Source organism: Rhinopithecus bieti, unplaced genomic scaffold (genome assembly GCF_001698545.2).
Source record: "Rhinopithecus bieti isolate Rb0 unplaced genomic scaffold, ASM169854v2 scaffold_5982, whole genome shotgun sequence".
NCBI classification, from domain to species: domain Eukaryota; kingdom Metazoa; phylum Chordata; class Mammalia; order Primates; family Cercopithecidae; genus Rhinopithecus; species Rhinopithecus bieti.
This window is the reverse complement of record NW_016805132.1, coordinates 2,053,639-2,072,864: the sequence shown is the minus strand read 5'-3', so window position 1 is coordinate 2,072,864 and position 19,226 is coordinate 2,053,639. Positions and strand designations below refer to the sequence as shown.

The window sequence follows — 19,226 nt, the reverse complement described above, 5'->3', positions numbered from 1 at the left end:
TCCTCCTCTTCTTCCTCCTCCTCTTTCCCCACCTACTCCCCCTCAGCCACCGCCTCCTCCTCCACCAGCACCACTCCCTCCGGGGCACCCCGGTCCCTGCAGAGTCCCTGGCCGGCGCCGCCTCCGCTGCGGCCCCCTGAATCCGGAGCCTGCTGCGCCCAAGCTGGTAGGACAGACGGACAAACAGATTCCTTTCGCCTAGCGCTTCTTACGCGGCCCTGCGTCGGGGGAACTGGGATCGTCCCAGGAGCACCGCGAGGGTAAGCGGGCGGGGGCTGGTTCCTGGGCTAAAGGCGCTGTTCGGTTATACCAATCCCCAACCTTAGCAAAACTCCCAGCGATTTCCTAGGCCAGGAGGGATCCTGGAGTGGGGGGTACGGGGTCCTCCCACCCCACCAACCACGCTTAGCCTCGAGGTCCCAGGGTCGGTGCGTTCGCGAGTCTTGACCCGGCTCGTTCGTTTGCGAGTTGAGACCGGGAGCTGCCGACCCGGCTGAAGCAGTGGGCTTCCAACTCGCTCCCGCTCTCGCCCCACGGTCTCCAGCGTTTTCTGTCTGGGAGGGTGCTCACCTCCTTCCCCAAAACAATTCCTTCTGGAATTTCTGGGAGCGGTAGTCCGAGGTCAGGGGAGAGCTTGATGTGGTGCTACCGTACTATTATGGTTCCGTCGTAATTATTTTTGTTACTGTGGTCAATGTTATTATTATTATGGATGCTATTATTTTATTATTATTTCTATTATTATTATGCCATCTGTTGTCCCGGGGAGGGGGGGTTGCTGTGCAAACCCAGTGCAACTAGGGACTACGGATCGTTTATCCGGTCCCAGGCCGTGTCCGCATTTTCGAGCTCGCCTTCGGTTTTGGGATGATTTTAGGACCGAGTTCCCTCGTCCCCATTGGCTCGCGCGGCGGCATAATTATGATCACATCCCCAGGCTGCTGGCGCTGCTCTCTGTTTATTGGTGGTTAAAGATCTATTATCTATTCATCAGCCGCCTCTTTTTTCCTTTTTTTCTTTTTGCCGTTACATTCTTCTAAAGTGAAGTACCAGCAGGTATTTTGCACGTTTACAATTAATGATAAAAAAAAAAATTCTAGCGTCCTTTAAAACTATTACTCCCAGGCCCCTGTCATTTCTCCTAAGAATGCAGAAATGCCTGTGTTTGGTGACTAGGTTGCCGTGAGACCTGGGAGAAGCCGATGGGAATGGGGGGAGAAGAGTGAAGTCCACCGTGAGCCAGGCTGCACTGCCACCAGAAGCATAGTTGAGGGGACAGGTCTCAGGACAAGCTACCTGCTTCCTCCCTTGGTTTCATCTACTGTATATTTATGTTTGTGTCAATTACTCCTTTATTCCAAATAAAATGTTGTGTTGGGGCAGGTGTCCAAAAACCTCTTTTGGGAAACCAGGCAAGAGAGGAGTTGGGAGCAGTATTTTCCAGGGTCGTCAAGGCACCAGAGAGATTCGTGGGGCACTAGCAGAGATCATCTTTGTTGCCCCCACTCCACACCTTCCCAGGGAACATACATACGCATCTTCACACAAGACAGGTGTGCGCCTCAGCTTTGCCCTTACAGTGGGAGACACCAGCTTCTCCCTTAGGCTTCGAAGCTCTGGGCTGGGGTCCTGGCCCAGTATTGTCCCTCTGTCAGTTCCAGGTGACTTTGCTTTCTCCTCCTCCTCTTTTTCCAGGTCCAAAGATTCTGGGCTTTGAATCCAGCCATTGGGGTGGGGGTGCATTTAAAGATGCACCCCCCTTGGGCCTGGACCGCTGTCCCCCAAAATATTGTCTGCAGTTTGGAAATCCCTCTCTCAATTAGGCTGTGGGGTTAGAGGCCTCTCCTCTCCTAGGCCAGCAGGGAGCCTGAAGGCATGGCAGAGTGGGGAGGTCTTTTGGCTGTGCCCAGTCAGTAAGCCCAGGGTGGAGCTAGAGGTCCGCCCTCGGGTTTTTGAGGCTAGAAACAAACATCCAGCTTAGGCAGACTATGGATCCCGAATCCTGGCAAGCAGGAGAGGGCACCTTTCACGCAAGCTTCAGAAGGAGGACTGGAGGGCCAGGCTCTGGCAGTGCCCTCAGGCCAGACCCTCCAAATTCAGCCTGAGACTCAGGGGTTGCAAACTGGAGCCACTGAAAGCTCCACCCTTAGTGATCTTGGGTGGGGTCATAAAAGTCATTGACCTTGAGGGCAAGGGGAATCCAGTTTGTCTGGGAGATAGATGATTTGAGACCCAGATGGTTTGCGATGTGTAAGGGTGATGGGTGCCTTCCCTCTTTTACAACTTGCAGCCCTGGGTACTAAGGTGCAGTCATTATTCCCTTAACCAGGACAGTGTTGGACTGGAGATGGACCCCTCAGCCTTCTACCCCAGGCAGGAACATTTGGCTGTAGTAGAAGGTAGAGTGCTACACAGTCCCGCTTCAGTCGGTTGGCATCCTCTGCAGTCCACCTGCCCTTTATAAACCGTCCTTCTGTGGCCAGGTTTACCCCAGGGGCACTAGCTAGCCAACAGGTAGGCATGGGTAAAGGGGAAGCGGGGTCTGAGGTCTGATGTTCCCCTTCCTGAAGGCAGCAGGGCATGCTAGTTCCTCTGTTCCAAGTGCTACTAGACCCAAGCTGCACTCCAGCCCCTTGAAGGAGAAGCGGGTTTCTAGTGAGTCGGGCAGTTGGGAACCCCAGAAGCTGGGTAATCTATGCTAATTCATGCACTTGGCCTGAGGAGCCCGGGAAGGTTCACGTGGTCTAGCCCCGATGTGCAGGGAAATTAACTAGGATAGTAACTCATTAACCAGACTGGCCAGTGGAGGCGTGCCAGGGCATTGGGCACTGTGGTCTGGACTGGACCCTGAGCTCCTAGATGGCACAGCTGCCCTGCTGCTCAACTTTACTTATGGATTTAGGCCTTGCAGAATACAGCCACCTTTGTTCCTTAGCTGCCCAAGGAGTGTTTGGTTAAGTAGCCCTGCGTGGAGTGAGAGATGTGGGGATTTCTGAGGCTCCAGCTTAGAGCAAGGGGCTTCCTCCCTCTATCCCATGTGTGGCCCAAGCCACTGCTGCCTCTTGGGCTCTGTAGACTGAGGAATCTACCTTTGCAGGTAGCTGGACTAGCAGACACATTCAAACATTCTAATTCCGAATCTGTCACTGAATGACCTTGGGCAACATGGAAACCTCCCGACCTCATTTTGTCATATGTAAAAATACAGCCAATGCTGTCTGGGAGGCAGTGGGAGCAGCACTCGACTTGTTTTGGAGAATGATAGAACTATCCTACTTCCTGATTGTGGTGGTATTTATATGATTCTATATGTTTTTCAAAACTCACAGAACCGTACATTACAAAGGGTGAGTTTTACTATATGTTATTATACTTTAATATACCTGCCCCCATCCCCCAAGATGAGAGACTTGCATTTACAGCTTAAGTGTGTGACCTTGGGCAAGTTACCTAACTTCTCTGTGCCTCTGTTTCCTCTTCTCTGAAATGGGAATAAATAATAGTACCTTTGCTTTGGGTTTGTTCAATGACATAAACAAAGCTAAGTGCTTAGACAGTGTCTGGCACATAATGAACTACGGGCTTCAAAGGAGCAAAGGGCAGTGCTTCTCCATCGCTGCGCTCCGTGCTAGGCCTGTGAGGTACCTGGGGTGGGTACATGGCCTCCTGCAACTGAGAATAGGTGTGTGGGAGCTGTCTGGGGTGGCCACCTATGTGACTTTCACCTTCTTTTTTTTGTTTTGGTTTTTTTTTTTTTGAGACGGAGTCTCGCTCTGTCGCCCAGGCTGGAGTGCAGTGGCCGGATCTCAGCTCACTGCAAGCTCCGCCTCCCGGGTTCACGCCATTCTCCTGCCTCAGCCTCCCGAGTAGCTGGGACTACAGGCGCCCGCCACCTCGCCCAGCTAGTTTTCTGTATTTTTTTAGTCGAGATGGGGTTTCACCGTGTTGTCCAGCATGGTCTCGATCTCCTGACCTCGTGAGCTGCCCGTCTCGGCCTCCCAAAGTGCTGGGATTACAGGCTTGAGCCAGACTTTCACCTTCTTGAGCCACGGTTGACTCATCTGCGAAAAGGAAATAGCAATGTGTTAACGGTTGTTGAGAGGAGTGAGTGAGCTAATATTTAGCACACCGTTAGCGTTCATCACATTTTAGTTATTGCTAGGTCATGGCCTTGTGCCGTCGAACCTACCCACTGCACTCTGCCAAATCTTGGTCCCTGATCGCCAAGGTTCGGGTCCTCACGTTGAGCCAGCACGCTGAGCCCGTCCTGTGCTCCTGCGGCGGGCCGTGGATCTCACCGACGCCCGTGAAGGGCGAGCCCTTTCCCAGCCCAAGGCACACGAATGGTGTCCCGAGTTGGAAAGGCCTGAGGGACGTTAAGAATTCCTCCAACCCACTGAGATCCCCAGTCACGCCGTCCTCTCCGAACGCATAGGGTGGCGGTGAGAAAACGAAAAGTATAATTAATGCCCTAAAAACATTTTTTTAAAATTATTACGACAAATCCCTTTCTGTCGTCTTCCCTAGAGGCCTCTCGCCAGGCGGGCGCAGCGGCCCGGGGCCCCGATTGATGTGCGCGCAGCGGCGCCTAGTGGCGAGGGCTGGGGGCGGGCGCGGCACCCACCCAGCCCCCGAGCCCGAGGGCGGGGGAGTGCTGGGGTTGCGCCGCATTGCCAAGGTCTCGCCTAGGCCGTCATCCAGGCCAGCGGAGGGGTCAAAGGAGGCTCACTGGCTACGGAGGAGCCCGGACGGCTTGGAAGTGCGTCCCTCCTGCCTCCATCAGCTCCAGCTCTTGGCTCGAGAGAAATTCCAGCTCCAGTAGGAGTCCGGCTTCCTTCCGAAGGGGGCGCACAAAGGGGCTGGGATGGGACAGGTTCTGCTCTAAGAAGGACTAGGAAGCCGTGATCACCTGTGCAGCCACAATTCCATGCCTGAGGTCCCATATCTCCCGGCCTGACCCGGGTGGTTCAGAGAACAGGCCTGGGACGGCCTGCGCGGGCCCCGCCTGGGGTGGAGTCGGAAGAGCTGGGGTCCCGGGGTGCGACTCTCTCATATCCGCGCCCCCTCGCGGCCGGCGGAGGACGCCCGACACAGGGGGTCCTTGGTTTTGGCAGGGGTGGCGATTAATTACCACACACTCCTAGCAGCGCACGTTGGGCCGCCGCGACGGGCTTCTGATGACTCGCCCATTCCTCTCGGAGCGCGCGGACCCCATCCGTCCCGGGGCAGCCTGGCTCCTCCGGTGATGTGGGGCCGTGGAATACGCTTGGGCTTCACTGGAAACCCATGTCATAGGAAGGCGGCCTGGGATCGGCGCCCTCAGCATGACTGTTTGGAGCTCCGAGCCCTTGCGGCAGGGTCTTGACCCTGGCCCTGGCCTCCGCGGGTGGCTGCAGGGACGCTGTCCTCCTCTGGACATCCTCGCGAACGTCTGCGTCTCCGGAGATCTATCCGTTTTGAGACCCAACGTTTCAGTGACGCATGGAGCCACCGGCAGGACCCCACCGTCGGGTGTTATCTCCTTCATCACGTTGAAACTCGTCACTCCCTCACCACACACACGCTGTCTCCATTCATTATTGAAAGCGAGGAAACAGAGCCAGTTTCTTTCTCCCTCAGCTGCATTCAAATGAAAGCCCAGGACCAACCAAGGACTGGGAGGGACCGATAGACGTACACACAGACGGTGGTGCAGGAGCTAGGAAACAAGTACACTCTAGTTTGGGCGCCTGCCGGGGATAGGGATAAAGACAGTTGTGTCTCCGTTACACTCTCTCGGGATGGGGGGTGGGCGGGAGCGTGGCAAGTCCTTCCCATCGCCTCCAAAGCTGCAAACTATGAGCCCACCAGAGCGTGCACCGGCTAGTGGGCTTGAGGACCAGGATGGGGAGCGGAAGCGGGGCGCACCTTCCATGCCTCTGCAGCACTTTCTGGCTTTTCGTGTTTGAGGCTCTGCTCTCTGCTACTGATGGCCCGGCCGGTCTTTTAACTTGGAGTCTGGTCCTTGCCCGACAATGTAAGGCGCTCCTTGGGTTTGTCAGCGTCCATCTAGGAGCCTATGCTACTTCTGAAACGCTGGCGTCCCAGGAGCCCCTTCTCTTCCTTTAGTATTTTCCCATTTTCTGGACGTGGGGGCTGGGCTTGGACTTGAAGGGGAAATCCTGCCATCTGAGGAAAAAACGGAACCTGTAGGTTTCTTCTTTTGGACTCTGCGGCCCTCCTTGAAACGTGGGGAAGATTGGGGCAAGACTTAGAAGAAGGCTAACAATTCCTCTCACCTGTATCGAGTTTTAGCATTTTTTTTTAAGTATGTGTGCTCAAGCCCATGATCTCAGTGAACGTCACAATCTGGTGTGGTCAGTTAGGGAAACAGTCATGATACCCACTTTCCAGATGAGAAAACTGAGGCTTAGGGAAGTTACCGAAGTCACTCGGCGCACCCCCACCTCCTAGCCATGGGTGCAGTGCCCACTCCACTTGGAGCCCTGGGAAGACCACCCTCTCCTCCCCGCCCACAGGAATCAGCCTCTCGCACTCAAGCCAAGGAAAAAAGGCAGGGAAGAGTGCCCTGCAGGTGGGCTGGGGTGCAAGCAGCAAGGTTCGCCCGGGCGGCCCCAGTTAATGTCACTCTGGCTCTTGCCTCTTATGCACCCGATCACCTTTGTCCTCCAGGCCGCTCTTCCCGGCTTCAGGCCCTGCCCCTTTTTTCTTCCTGGTTTAGCTCCTGCGGACTCCAGCCCCGAGTTTAGGACTGGAGGGAGGAGGGTGGTTAGTGGCCTCGCAGCTGCCAGTGAGCGGAAGCGCGGGCAGGGCAGGCGCTGCGTGGCGGCGGCTGAGACTCCGTGTGCCCAGTATCCCCACGTCGTTCGCGTGAGCGACTCACAGCGGCCGGGAAACCTCTCCTGGTGGCCACAGAGCAGCGCCTGCGCCAGCGGGCAGGAAAACTGGTGCTTCCAACCGCAGCCAGCGAGGCGGCCCCAAGACCCCTTGTCCAGCGTCTTCTGCTTCCCCGGCTCTGCCCGGCCTGCGCGGAGAGAGCCGGGGGACAGAAGAATGGACAGGGACTGGGAGCTTCCGAAGGGACTCACGAGGGTCTGACCACGACCACTCCCCCTTCGCATGCCGTGCGAAGACCCCAACTCTCTCTGGGAGCAGCCGCAGCTTTGCCGGACCAGGAGGCCCTAATTACAGACAGGCTCTGCTGCAACTCCTGGGGCCCGGCCCCCAGGGGAGAGCGAAGGACTCCTCTGGTTCTGGCCCCTACAGCTAGCCCCTCCCTCGGCCACACGCACATTCTGGGGCCCCTCGGGCCTGGAGGTTGGCTATACCAGGCCCGGCTCTCCTGTTTGCATCCCCTCGGCGTCTGGGCGCGGGGAGGCTCCGTGCACCCCGCCTCTCCCACGACCATGCGGAGCCCTCGGCTTCGTGGCAGGCCCCCCTGGCGTCTGGAGGAGAGGCCGCGAGTGAGTCCCGAGAGAGCCTCTGGGGACCCGCAGCAGCCGAAGCCGGCTTGGGCCTCGGAGGCCTCCTCTACGCTGGGTCCGAAGTGTCCTCCCACCCCTGGCGGGGACCCGGAAAGGCTCGACCGCGGCCGCCCTCCGCTTAGCCCGGGCCGCCAGCAGCTTGCCGGGGGCGGCGTGCGCAACAAAGGGTGGCAACGCGGCGGCGCGGACAGGGACAGCATTGATTCAATATTAGCTTTTCATTCCAGTCTATTGTGCCCATCTGAGATAATATTGACTCTGAGGTGAGAGCCCACAGACAACAGGGCTTGTCTAACACTCCGCTGCAGGGGGCTCGAAGGGAAGAGAACCGGAAAGGGCGAGTTAAAGAGACTGCGAATAAAAGCTGCTCGCGCGGCGCGCTGGCCGCCGCTGGCGCCCAGAACCTCGGACCCGGGAACTGGGGGTCGTGGAAGGGCCGAGGGGTCTGGAGGTGGCTCTGAGGAAGGGAGCTGTGCTGTGCGTTCCCAACGAAAACAGCCCTCACTTAACACACACTCCCATCTGCCAGACGCTTGATGTTGAGTTTCCCCTTCTCGGTAGCTCTGGAGGAAAACTAATGCCCCCACACACGGTTTTGGGTTGCTACTAAGCCAGCAGCGGCCACTGAGATATTTTCCCCTTGTAAACGGTGTAACTTTTTAGGGTAACTTTTCTGTCAAAATGTTTCTTCTATTTCCCCTGCCAGTGAAGAGTAAACACGCAGCAATTATCATTAAACTGCATTACTTGCGAGAGCGTGTTTAATATCAAATTTCTAACTGTGCATTTGGCTGTGCGTTCAATCGTCTCCTTGCAGCCCATCATTGAGTTCCCTAACTGCCTTGCTAACCGCAGCTTTAAAGGGCCTCTGGAACGTTCCAGTCTTGCCTATAAAGATTCGTTTCAATTTTCAAATTGCTTCTAAATGCCTCCGTTGGAAAATGGCACTTTAAGTTGTTTTACATGTCGGAGACAGAATACTTAGACATACACTTGGGGCACCAAACGCAAAACGCTCAGGGCTTGCAGTGAACCTGGTGAGTGTGCCCTCGGGTGTCATTTACAGAATTTGCGCCCTCCTCCCAATTGGAGTTTGACCTCTATCAGAGATAATCTCTTCACTACTTTACCCCAATGAGGAGCTGGTCGTCTGAGATCTTTTCATCCACCCCAAAGACACGTGGGCGTGTGGGGAACTGGGATAGGGTGAGGGCTGGGGTGACTGCATCACTATGGGGAGACCCTGATGCGCTTCGCTCCTTCCCTTCCAGCGCCTCGTACTGAATTGGTGCTTGGCGACAAGGAGATCGGCACCAGGGCTATTTCAGAGGACATGTTGTCTCGTATGTACCATCTATAACATAGGTGGTCCGTTTGTATTATATACTGTTCAACATATAATATGTATGATGTGGTTTCATATCATAAATTAATATTTAACATCCAGTTCCTATATAATATTGTTATACTACTTATCTAACATAATGTTTTATCATATATTATACAATATATGGTGTATACAATTCTAGATGCGTGTGTGTGTGTATGTGTGTGTGTAAATGTATTTGGGAGAGCCTTTAATCTTCCTGCAAGTAGGCATTTGATCATTTTAATGTAACTTTATAAAGTCCTAATCGAAGCCACTTTGAGACCAGCTATGTCTTTACAGCAAAATACCCTGGGATCCACTGTCGGCTCCAGAACAAGGCTGGGGGGAAGGTAGCTGCCGTGAGGGACAGCAGGTCCCCATTGGAAGGTGATTTTCCAAATGTTTATTCCCCGGGGACAGAGGAGCCGATGTTCTGGACTCCGTGGCCGTCTCCTGTCCTCGCTTGTGTTATGGTGGTTGTTTTGGTTTTGAGAGAAGCCGTTTGGAGGCTCTAGTGATCCCTAAACTGATGTCATGAATTAAAAATGAATGTGAGGAGTGCAGCATATGCTCCGCTGAGGCGTCAGGGAGCTCAGCGGAAGCCTTTCACCTCGGGTTCCGGGCTCCAGACGCCAAACTGCGAGGCTCCAGCCTAGGTGCCCGATGCGGGCGGGCCTGGCAGAGCCGAGGCGCTGCGCGGGCTCCCGCAGGTCCTCTGCTCCAGCTGGCGGCCGCCGGCCCCGACCCCGGACTAGGAAAAGCTGTCGGGGCTTGCATCGTTTACAGATCAGATGGTCCCAACCACAGTCTGCTTTTAATACCAATTGAGAGCTAAAATCAGCAAGCAGACGGGAGTTCCCGTTGGAGGGCAGGGGCCAGGTGTGCTGGAGGAAAATAAAGTCGGAATTTCAGATGTCCTGACGTTATCGCTCCGTTAAAAGGCAAGAACCGCGCAAGTGATTTAGTTTAGGGAGGTGGGGGGAAAAAGCAAAAAAGAGACGAAGTCAGGTGTAGCCAACGAAAAGATCAGAACTGAGAACCGTCCTAACTTTACAGCTTAATAAACAGGAGGCTGCTAACTCAGAGACTTGGGAGTTGGGGAAGGAAACTGGGCTGGGGAAGGGGGGGGGTGGGGAGGTGGGGGGATGGGGAGGGTAGGCCCAGCGAAGGGGCAAGAGGGAGAGGAGACTGTCAGGATGCCATGGGCTGTTTATTTCTCAAAAGCAAAACCCCCCAACGGTTACCTGGTGAACATCTTGTAGAACAAAATAAAGAAACTTGGCTAAAACCTGGAACAGGCAGTTTAGGCTCCCCACTTCTGGCAAAACTTGAGGTTCAGTGAAGCCCAGAGCCCACTTGGGATCTAGTCCAGTTCCCAGCCTTGGGAAAGGTTGTTGTGGGTGTGGAGAAGTAGAGACTGTACCTCCCTGCTCTGTCCCTGAAGGGGCTCCCAGGCATCTGCTGGGATGAGCTGGGAAGTGGGTAGAGGGGCTGAGATCAGAAGAGGGAGGAGAATGTCTTCTTGTTGCTAAAAATAAAACAACCCACTCTCCTCACCTCAATGGCTGCAGTCTCTGGCCCTGGCGGCACTGGGAGGCGTCTGAACACATACAGAATGGCAGGCCTTCCAGATGAGGAGTGGATTGCAGTGCCAACCATGTGGATGTGGGTCTTCCCCAGATGGGCTTGGGCACATCTGGCCCGTCTGCAGCATTTTCTGCATCCAAGTGATCCATCTCTTCCCTGCCCGGTGTAGTGGAGAACTTTATTCTGTGTTAGCACCAGCATTTCTTATTTCTGCCCTGTTCTCTGAGCCCCCATGATCCTGGTTTAAAGGGCAGCTGCCCGGGTGTGCCGAAAGCAAGATAGACTGTTTCATTTCTCATCTGCTGCCAGGGTATCTCACATGAGAGATAATTCATTTCTGTCAGTGATAGCACCAGTCCCATCTACGGTGCTGAGCTCCCATTACAAGGATTTATTTCATCCAGTCCTCCCAGAAATCCATTGAATCCATTGAAGTCTATTCCCATTTTCCATATGAGAAAACGGAGGCTCTAAGATGTTAAGACATTCATCCAAGGTCACGTATGCGGGTAGTAAATGAGGAAGTCTGGATTCTAACCCAGGTCTTTCTGACTCTAACAGGTTTTCTGCTTCCCTACATCTGATTTCCTATCAAAATGCCCACTTTCCCCAAAGAGGAAGTCACAGGGTGAGGAAAAAGACAACACTTTGCTCTTTAGTCCTCCAAAAAGTCAATGACCATAGGATAAAGAGTCTGGATCCCACATCCCCTCCAGAGCATTTATTCCAACTCTGAAAGAGACATGAGACTATTGGCACATGGACAGCATGGATGGTTTACAAATAGCCTGACCGCACCTCACTTCCATCACCTCTCCCACCAGCCCTGTGAGGTGGACACTCATTATTACCCCACTTAGAGAGGCAGGAATGAACTCAACGAGGTTGCACAAGTTGCTCACTCCCCATCCATTCTGCACAGAGCCCTGGCTTTCCCAGTCCAAGTCTCCCAGCTTTGTAGATTACCACATATGGGACTATTTAACCAATGAAGTTAGACCTTGCACTGTGCTGTGAAATTGCTAAGTTTTCTCTTTTTCATGTTTTAAGTATTTCTGCAAATATTATTTCAAGATCCAACTTTCTCTGCATTCATGCCTCTCTGAGACTCATACCTTTTCCATGTGTGTATCCATCTGTATTGTGAAGCCATCAAGGAAACAGAACAAGGAGTTGCCCCTTATCTGTGGTCAGATGATACTCAGAAACCTATACTCATGGCGTGTAGGTTATATCAATAACAGTGTATTTTGCTCTATTACCATTTGCCTTACTTGTATCACTCAAACTCAAATGTGTGATCAAGGGTTTTCAATCGTGTCTGTGTGTGTGTGTTTCATGACTTCCAAAGTACAGTTAACTCTCGCTGTAGACAATGTTTTCTCTTTGCTAAGATCCAAGAGGAAGAATTTGAGGCAGAAGGAATTCTTTGGTCAAATAGTTCCATGTTCAAAGAGATAAACAAGAATGCAGACAGGAAGTGGCTCAAGGGGTCTCTGATCCAGAGATATTGTAAGAAGCCTCCTGCCACCAGAAAAAGCCTGCCAGGGAAGGATGTTTTCAACCCTCGGACAACCAAAGCTCCCTCATCAGGCTCATTCTGAATCTCACTTGTTTACTTCTGCACAAAAGCCATGCTCTCCTACCCCAGGAAGAAGCTTTTTTCCTCATTATCATGAAATGTTACATATATATTTTTTTTCTTAACGTTATGCCAGAATGTGTAAAGAAGTCAATAACAATCATGCAAATTACCCCTTGTTTACTTCTTCACAAAAGCCATGCTCTCCTACCCCATGAAGAAGCTTTTTTGCTATTATGAAATTATATATATATAATTTTTTTTTGCATTATACCAGAATGTGTAAATAAATCAATAACAAACATGCAAATTACCCCTACCTGGGGGTCACCACTGCCAAACATTTTGAGATGTTAACTGAAAAAAAAGAAGGAATTAGGGCTGGGTGTGGTGGCTCACACCTGTAATCCCAGCACGTTAGGAGGGCGACATGGTGAACCCCAGCTCCACTGAAAATACAAAAAAATTAGCCCAGCGTGGTGGCGCACACCTGTAATCCCAGTTACTCAGAAGGCTGAAGCGGGAGAATAGCTTGAACCTAAGAGGTGGAGGTTGCTGTGAGCCCAGATCACACCACACTGCACTCCAGCCTGGGTGACAGAGTGAGACTCCATCTCAAAAAAAGAAAAAAGAAAGAAGGAAGGAAAGAAAGAAAGAAAGGAAGGAAGGAAGGAAGGAAGGAAGGAAGGAAGGAAGGAAGGAAGGAAGGAAGGAGAGAGAGAGAAAGAGAAAAAAGGAATTGGGTTATGCCTATACATTGTTATTATTACATTTGCCTAACATCTAATATTGTTAGATATGTCTAACAACATTGTTATTGTTGTTTTAGTGACTAAAAGAAAGGGAAGACTGCCGGGCGCGGTGGCTCAAGCCTGTAATCCCAGCACTTTGGGAGGCCGAGACGGGCGGATCACTAGGTCAGGAGATCGAGACCATCCTGGCTAACACGGTGAAACCCCGTCTCTACTAAAAAATACAAAAAACTAGCCGGGCGAAGTGGCGGGTGCCTGTAGTCCCAGCTACTCCGGAGGCTGAGGCAGGAGAATGGTGTAAACCCGGGAGGCGGAGCTTGCAGTGAGCTGAGATCCGGCCACTGTACTCCAGCCTGGGTGACAGAGCCAGACTCCGTCTCAAAAAAAAAAAAAAGAAAGAAAGAAAGAAAGGGAAGAAACAGGCTATGTGAGTCTGTTTATGTGAAGTAACAGGCAAAACGAATCTATGGATATGGAACTCAGAATGGTGTTTGCCTCTGGAGTGGGTTGACTGGGAAAGACCCAGGAAACTTTCTGGGCTGCTAGGAATGTTCTATGTCTTGATTTGGGTGATGGTAACACGGATGTATACAATTGCAAAAAGTCATGAAACCTAAGATTTTAAAGTATTTTATCATAAATGTTTATACCTTAATAAAGAAAAAGAAAGAATCTTGGACAAATATTATATCAAAAAAACAAACGAGAGAGATGAAGTAGCAAAAGACTGACCAAAAAAGCAGGAGATGCTGAGCTAACACCAGCCACACAACACCTGGAGCTCTACAAAGAGGAAGGCCAAGTGTGGCTCCCCTCCATTCCAGCCTCTCGGAGGTCCTCCTAGGTAGGTTGCAGGTACATCCAAGAGGGCTGGATCCTTAAATGGGTAATACAATCTTAAGGTCCTGCTGGGCCTCACCGCTTGCCAGCCTCCCTCTTCTTTAATGCTGTCACTCTGCCATGTTCACAGTGAGGCACTGCATTTCCTGATAGGGGTGAGGGTCCCGTGGAATGTAACAAGAATCCATGCTTGAGTCAGGAAGGAAGGTAAAAGGCCTTACCTTTCAAAAAGGAGTCCAAAAGTTTCTTTCTTAGCCACTCTCTGGAACTCAGAATGTGGTCTCTCAGAAGCAATGTTATAAAGGGTGGTCAAGATGCCACCCTAAAAAAATCTGTTCAATGTCTACTCATAAAAGTATAGAATTTTAAGCTTGGTGGGTGGAGGAAAACTGATATACTAGGAGATTCTTTAGGAAAAACTGTGTTTCCTAAGTGTATTGAGTGATAGTGGTTGTGTGTCATAAAAAAAGAAAAAAAAAAAATGAGAGGAGGCCAGGCACAGTGGCTCACGCCTGTAATCCCAGCACTTTGGCAGGCAGAGGCGGGCAGATCATGAGGTCAGGAGATAGCGACCATCCTGCCTTACACGGTGAAACCCCATCTCTACTAAAAATACAAAAAAAAATTAGCCGGACATGGTGGCCGGCGCCTGTAGTCCCAGCTACTTGGGAGGCTGAGGCAGGAGAATGGTGTGAACCTGGGAGGTGGAGCTTGCAGTGAGCCAAGATCGCACCACTGCACTCCAACCTGGGCAACAGAGCGAGACTCCATCTCAAAAAAATAAATAAATAAATAAAAATAAAATAAAATAAATAAAATTAGAGGAAAACAATATTCTTTTTTTCCCAAAATATACCTATCTGCCAGACACTGTGTTGGCATTTGAAATTCAAAAATGAAAAATCCTATGATATCCTCCCTCAAGAAGCTAGCCAAGGAAGGCTAACCTTGTAAATATGTAAATACAATAAAATCTTCACAGGCCTTGTGATAGAGGTCGTTATAGTTAAACAAAACAGAAAAATAGAAGTGAATGTTGGTTGGCAAGGGGAAAGGAATTTTAAAGCAGGGAGGGCTGATGGGGTAAGGAATTAGATGAAGACCTTTAGGGAGACTTTCAGGGTTCACGCGCACAATGGCCCTGAATCTGATGCTATTTCCAAATGTCTCTTTCTTTTACAATAAGACCAATACAGTTTAACTTCTCAAGCACTGTTGGGGTGGGTTGATTGTTTTTTGACTTTCAAATTATCTGAAGGGAGTAGAGGTGAGCAAAACTTGCAATTTCAAAGGGAAAAGAAAAGAACATTTAAAAGGTATGTAAACCCAGGAGAAGGACTGCCAGGGGGATTTGACTGAGCATGGAGGAAGGAAAAAGCATAAACCCAACACTGGAAAAGAAACAAAAGGTCAGTTCCCCACATGAGTCACTGGATGATGAAGCTGCCTCAGGACAGCTTGGGTGCTATCATGAGAGCAGAGCGGGTTAGGAGTCCCTGTGCTCCCAGAAGTATGAACGTATGGGATCACTTAAAATCAGATATTTGTAGTATTTTCAGATCATTTATTAGTTCCACCAGTATTGAGCATTTACCATTTATAAGGAAATTTGCAATTGACCTGTAATTAACAGGGTTAAAAAATTGAATCAGTCATGGTCCTTGCCCTTGAGAACCAATTGGGGAACTAGACAGCTAAATATTATTGAACATGATAAGTCCATAAACATAAAATGCTCAGGAAAAAGCTACTGATGTTACATTTAAGTAACACAGACAAGAAAGTATTTCTTTTGTTCCTTTCCCAAGAAACTCCTGTGGGTGGAAGAAAACTGATATACCAGGATATTTTTTAGGAAAAACTGTAAGGTATTTCAGTAATTGGTAGACAGTAAGACATTACAAGGAGGGCCATGGGTGATTGACCTGAGCAGGTAGAAAGAATATACTGAGCAAGGGACAAAAGAGAGCAAGCATTTATTAAGTGCTTACTGTATTTCAGGTACTTCCCATATAATATCACATTTAATTGTCATAAAACTCTTCAAGGGAAGGTATGTATATCCATCTTTTTACAGATTAAAAAATTGGGGTTCACAGAGGTTAAGTAAATTCTCCAGAGACACACAGAGAAAGTGACAGAGCTAGGATTTGAACCTTTCTCTGTCTGATTCCTAAGCCCTGACTTCAGTCCACAATTCAGCATGGGGTATTAACAATGCAGGACCTAGTGAGCCCCCACAGTTGTTCTGCAGGTAGAATGTGATTCGGGAGTCAAAGTGCCTTGGAAAATGCAGGCATTAGAGGAGCATTATTTGTTAAAAGAGTTTGCAGCTATGTTCTCCTCTTGCTAGTCCTCATTCAACAAATATTTCTTGTGTTCTAAGCCAGGCACTGTTCCAGGCACTCGGGATATAGCACAGGAAAAGCAGACAAAATGTTTACCCTGGTGGAGCTGACATTTCCCCAGCAGGACGGTGTGCAGACATGAATAAAAAGATTGATCAGCCATGTGAGAAAGACTGCTTAAGGCTGAACTCTCTCTCTCTCTCTCTGTCTCTCTCTCTCTATATATACACACACACACACACACAGTTATATAGATGTAGTTATATATATAGTTATATAGACACAGTTACATATAGTATATATATAGTGTATATATATAGAGAGAGTGTATATATATACTCTATATATATACATATTCACTGTTTGAAATATTGGAAAACCCGGGGGACTAAATGTTTTTTAATGGGGACTTTTTTTTTAAGCATGTTTCCGTACTATGGAAAACTGTGTAATATAGCTATTGCAAAGACGGAAGTAGCTCTTTTTCTGTAGTGTCCTGGAAAGACCTCCAAGACCTATTAAGGAGAGAAAAAGCAAACTCCAGGACAATACATGATACGATCTCATTAATGCTTAAAATAAATACTACTTGTTTGTGCTTATGTGTGTGCATGTGTGTGTATTCACATACTAATATATAGTTACATGTGTATACTTAGATATAAATTCAGAGAAAAGTTCTGGAAAAATACACACCAATCTGACAACTGCATTGCTTCAGGAGAAGAGAGTGGAACTTGCAGGAATTGGTGTGGTCCTGGTACTTATTCTGACTACAATGTATACTTCTTGATTTCTGATGATGAGAATACATTCCCATATTGCTTTCATAATTGAACAGGGAGACAGATACATGCATGTGGGTATAATTTAGTTATAGCAATATGATTATGGATGACAATTGTTACTCTTTTAATCTCCTTTGATGTTCTTTTAATATGTCTATGGAGTGAGATATATACATAGATGGGATGATGCCAACACATAAAAGGTGGAATTAAAACATGGCAACATGGCTTGAAAATCTCGCCTTTCCCCACCCCTCCTGCAGTTTATAGTGAAACGTTTTTTAAGAGCATCATGGGATTTTGGATGGAAATCCTTGATCTCCCAGTTCTGAGGCACATGTAATTATTTCACAGTTAAGTAGCCTCAAGGATCTTTGCGATAGATATGACTTCATTATGAGAGCATCAGGCCTCTCCCAGCAGTAATTGAGCTTTGGGTGGAGCCAATATAGGGGTTCTAGTGTGTGAGGAGTGGCTCCCAGCAGGATTCCCCTGGTTTCTGAACCAAGTCAAGCAAGCTGGCCTTAGCTTTGGCTAATCCCTGAAAACCAGCTAATGTATCCCACCCAAATCCCTTCCACTGGCTGTCTCCGTGACCTTGGGCAAGTCTTTGCTGTTTCTTGGTCTCCAGTGGAAGGAGTTGAACCACATGGCCTATAATGTCATTTTCTGTCCTAAACTTTTTATTTCTATTATGACAAGTTGTTACAGGAGCCCTCCATCCATGCATTCATTTACATGCACCTGCTTATGTGCTGGGGACAGAGAAGCAAGGTGACACAGCCTCTGGCCTTGAGGAGCTGCTCGTGGTGGCATCAAATTCTTGAAGATATTGAAGCTGGTGGGTCTGCTAGAAACTCAGTTTCTCAGAACTGGACTCAGAATAGATGTGTGGGGATCCCTCTCCACTCTTTGCCTCTGGATCTCTTGGGTAAAACTGGACTCTGTTCCTCCAGTCCCTTTATTCTAAACGTAATGCTAGTAGAGCCTCTACCTCTGCTGGGTGACTTCTGGTCCTTAGAGACTAACTCACACCCATATACAGGAGGGAATACAGAGTCTCAGCTTGGGGACAGAGATGGCCTGAAGTCACAGGAGTTCTAGGTGGACTGGTGATGGGACTCGGGGTCCTCTGGCCACTCCACTCATTCAGCAAACTTTTATTGATCACCTGCTGTATGCCAGGTGCTTTGCTAGATTGTGGGAGCACAAGTGTGAATCAATGGAATGATTTGTCAGATGTGTGTTGCTTTTTATTACAAAAGTGATATATAATTCTAACCACTCACATCCTTACAGACCAGGGTGTGAGTGGTTAGAAGCTCTCCTGGAGAGGACAGTGTCCTCAGTTAGAGAACCCTCAGATCTGTGCCCTTCTCTGGGGGCTCCGGAGAATTTCCCCAACCAGTCTTATCCTCCAGGAGGAGAAGGCTGCTGGGGAGACCCAGGTGCAGTAGACACTGAGTCAGAGGCTGGGGTCAGAAGTCAAACTTTACTATGGCAGGAAGCGCCATAGTGCCCTTGGTCAAGGCCAAGCTGGATTAAGGGGAACATGCTTGCATGGGCTGAGGATGGGTAGGGGTTTCTCCAGGAGAGAGGAAAAGAGGGAGTGTGGCAAAAGTGGAGAATTGGTGCCAACCTGACCCAACCTCTTCTTCTTTCTCTACACTTCCTTGCCGTGTGGACCAGGTCAATGACTCCGCCTCTTGAGCCTCAGTTTCTTCTTCCATGAAATGGAAATGATAACAGTTATACTTGTTCTTCTCTCAGATGATGATTCTGAAGATCAAACAAGGTGATGGGTAGAAAGGTAAATTATAAAGCACTTTAAGATATAAGCTAATGTTGTTGTACTTTGAAATGATGCATCTTCCTTCTTCCTAACTGACCCATCCTGTTTTGCCAGGTCTGTTGTGTGAGGTTTCCAGTATGGTGGGTGCAAAAGCAATCATGGGGGTTGGGGAAGGAATCCCTGGCCAGCTCACCACTTGTGGGCTACAGGGGTCCATCCAAGGACCCCTTACAAGGCAAGTGGGCAAGCTGGCATTGGCATGGGTGGAGCAGCCTCACCACTACTGAGGGCACCGGTCCCACCCTGAAACTCATCAACCCAATGCTGCATATATGAACTCCTCCCATCCAAGACGCCCAGGGGATTGGGTGATCTGCAGCCTGACAGGAGGCTGCAAATAGCATTTTTAGGGCATTTGTGGGCTCCTTTGAGAGAGAGGCTGTGCCATGGTCCCGTGGGTTCCTCGATAAGAAGAAGGGACTCTTTGGGGGCACTAAGAGCCTGGGTATCAGGAGACCCAGCAGCTTCTGGTCCTCATGTGCTATTAACCTTAGGCAAGTCACCTCACCTCTCTAGGCAGATTTGTCAGATGTGTGTTGCTTTTTATTACAAAAGTGATATATGATCATAAAAGTCTTAAATATGACAGAAGAGGAGAAAGTCCAAATGAAGAGGCTCCCTTCC

The 19,226-nt window shown here is 49.6% G+C and overlaps 1 long non-coding RNA gene across 6 annotated transcripts in view; it reads left to right on the top strand.

The window, feature by feature from the left end:
- LOC108529154 (uncharacterized) overlaps positions 1–19,226 on the top strand; it is a 55,516-nt gene continuing 36,290 nt past the window's right edge. For 5 of the 6 annotated variants that reach the window (XR_001885423.1, XR_001885424.1, XR_001885422.1 and 2 more), the window contains exon 1: positions 1–260. This is a non-coding gene — a long non-coding RNA (uncharacterized LOC108529154). Of the gene's footprint in view, positions 261–18,520; positions 18,561–19,226 lie in introns of all 6 variants that reach the window. The other variant, XR_001885420.1, reaches the window with a different exon arrangement.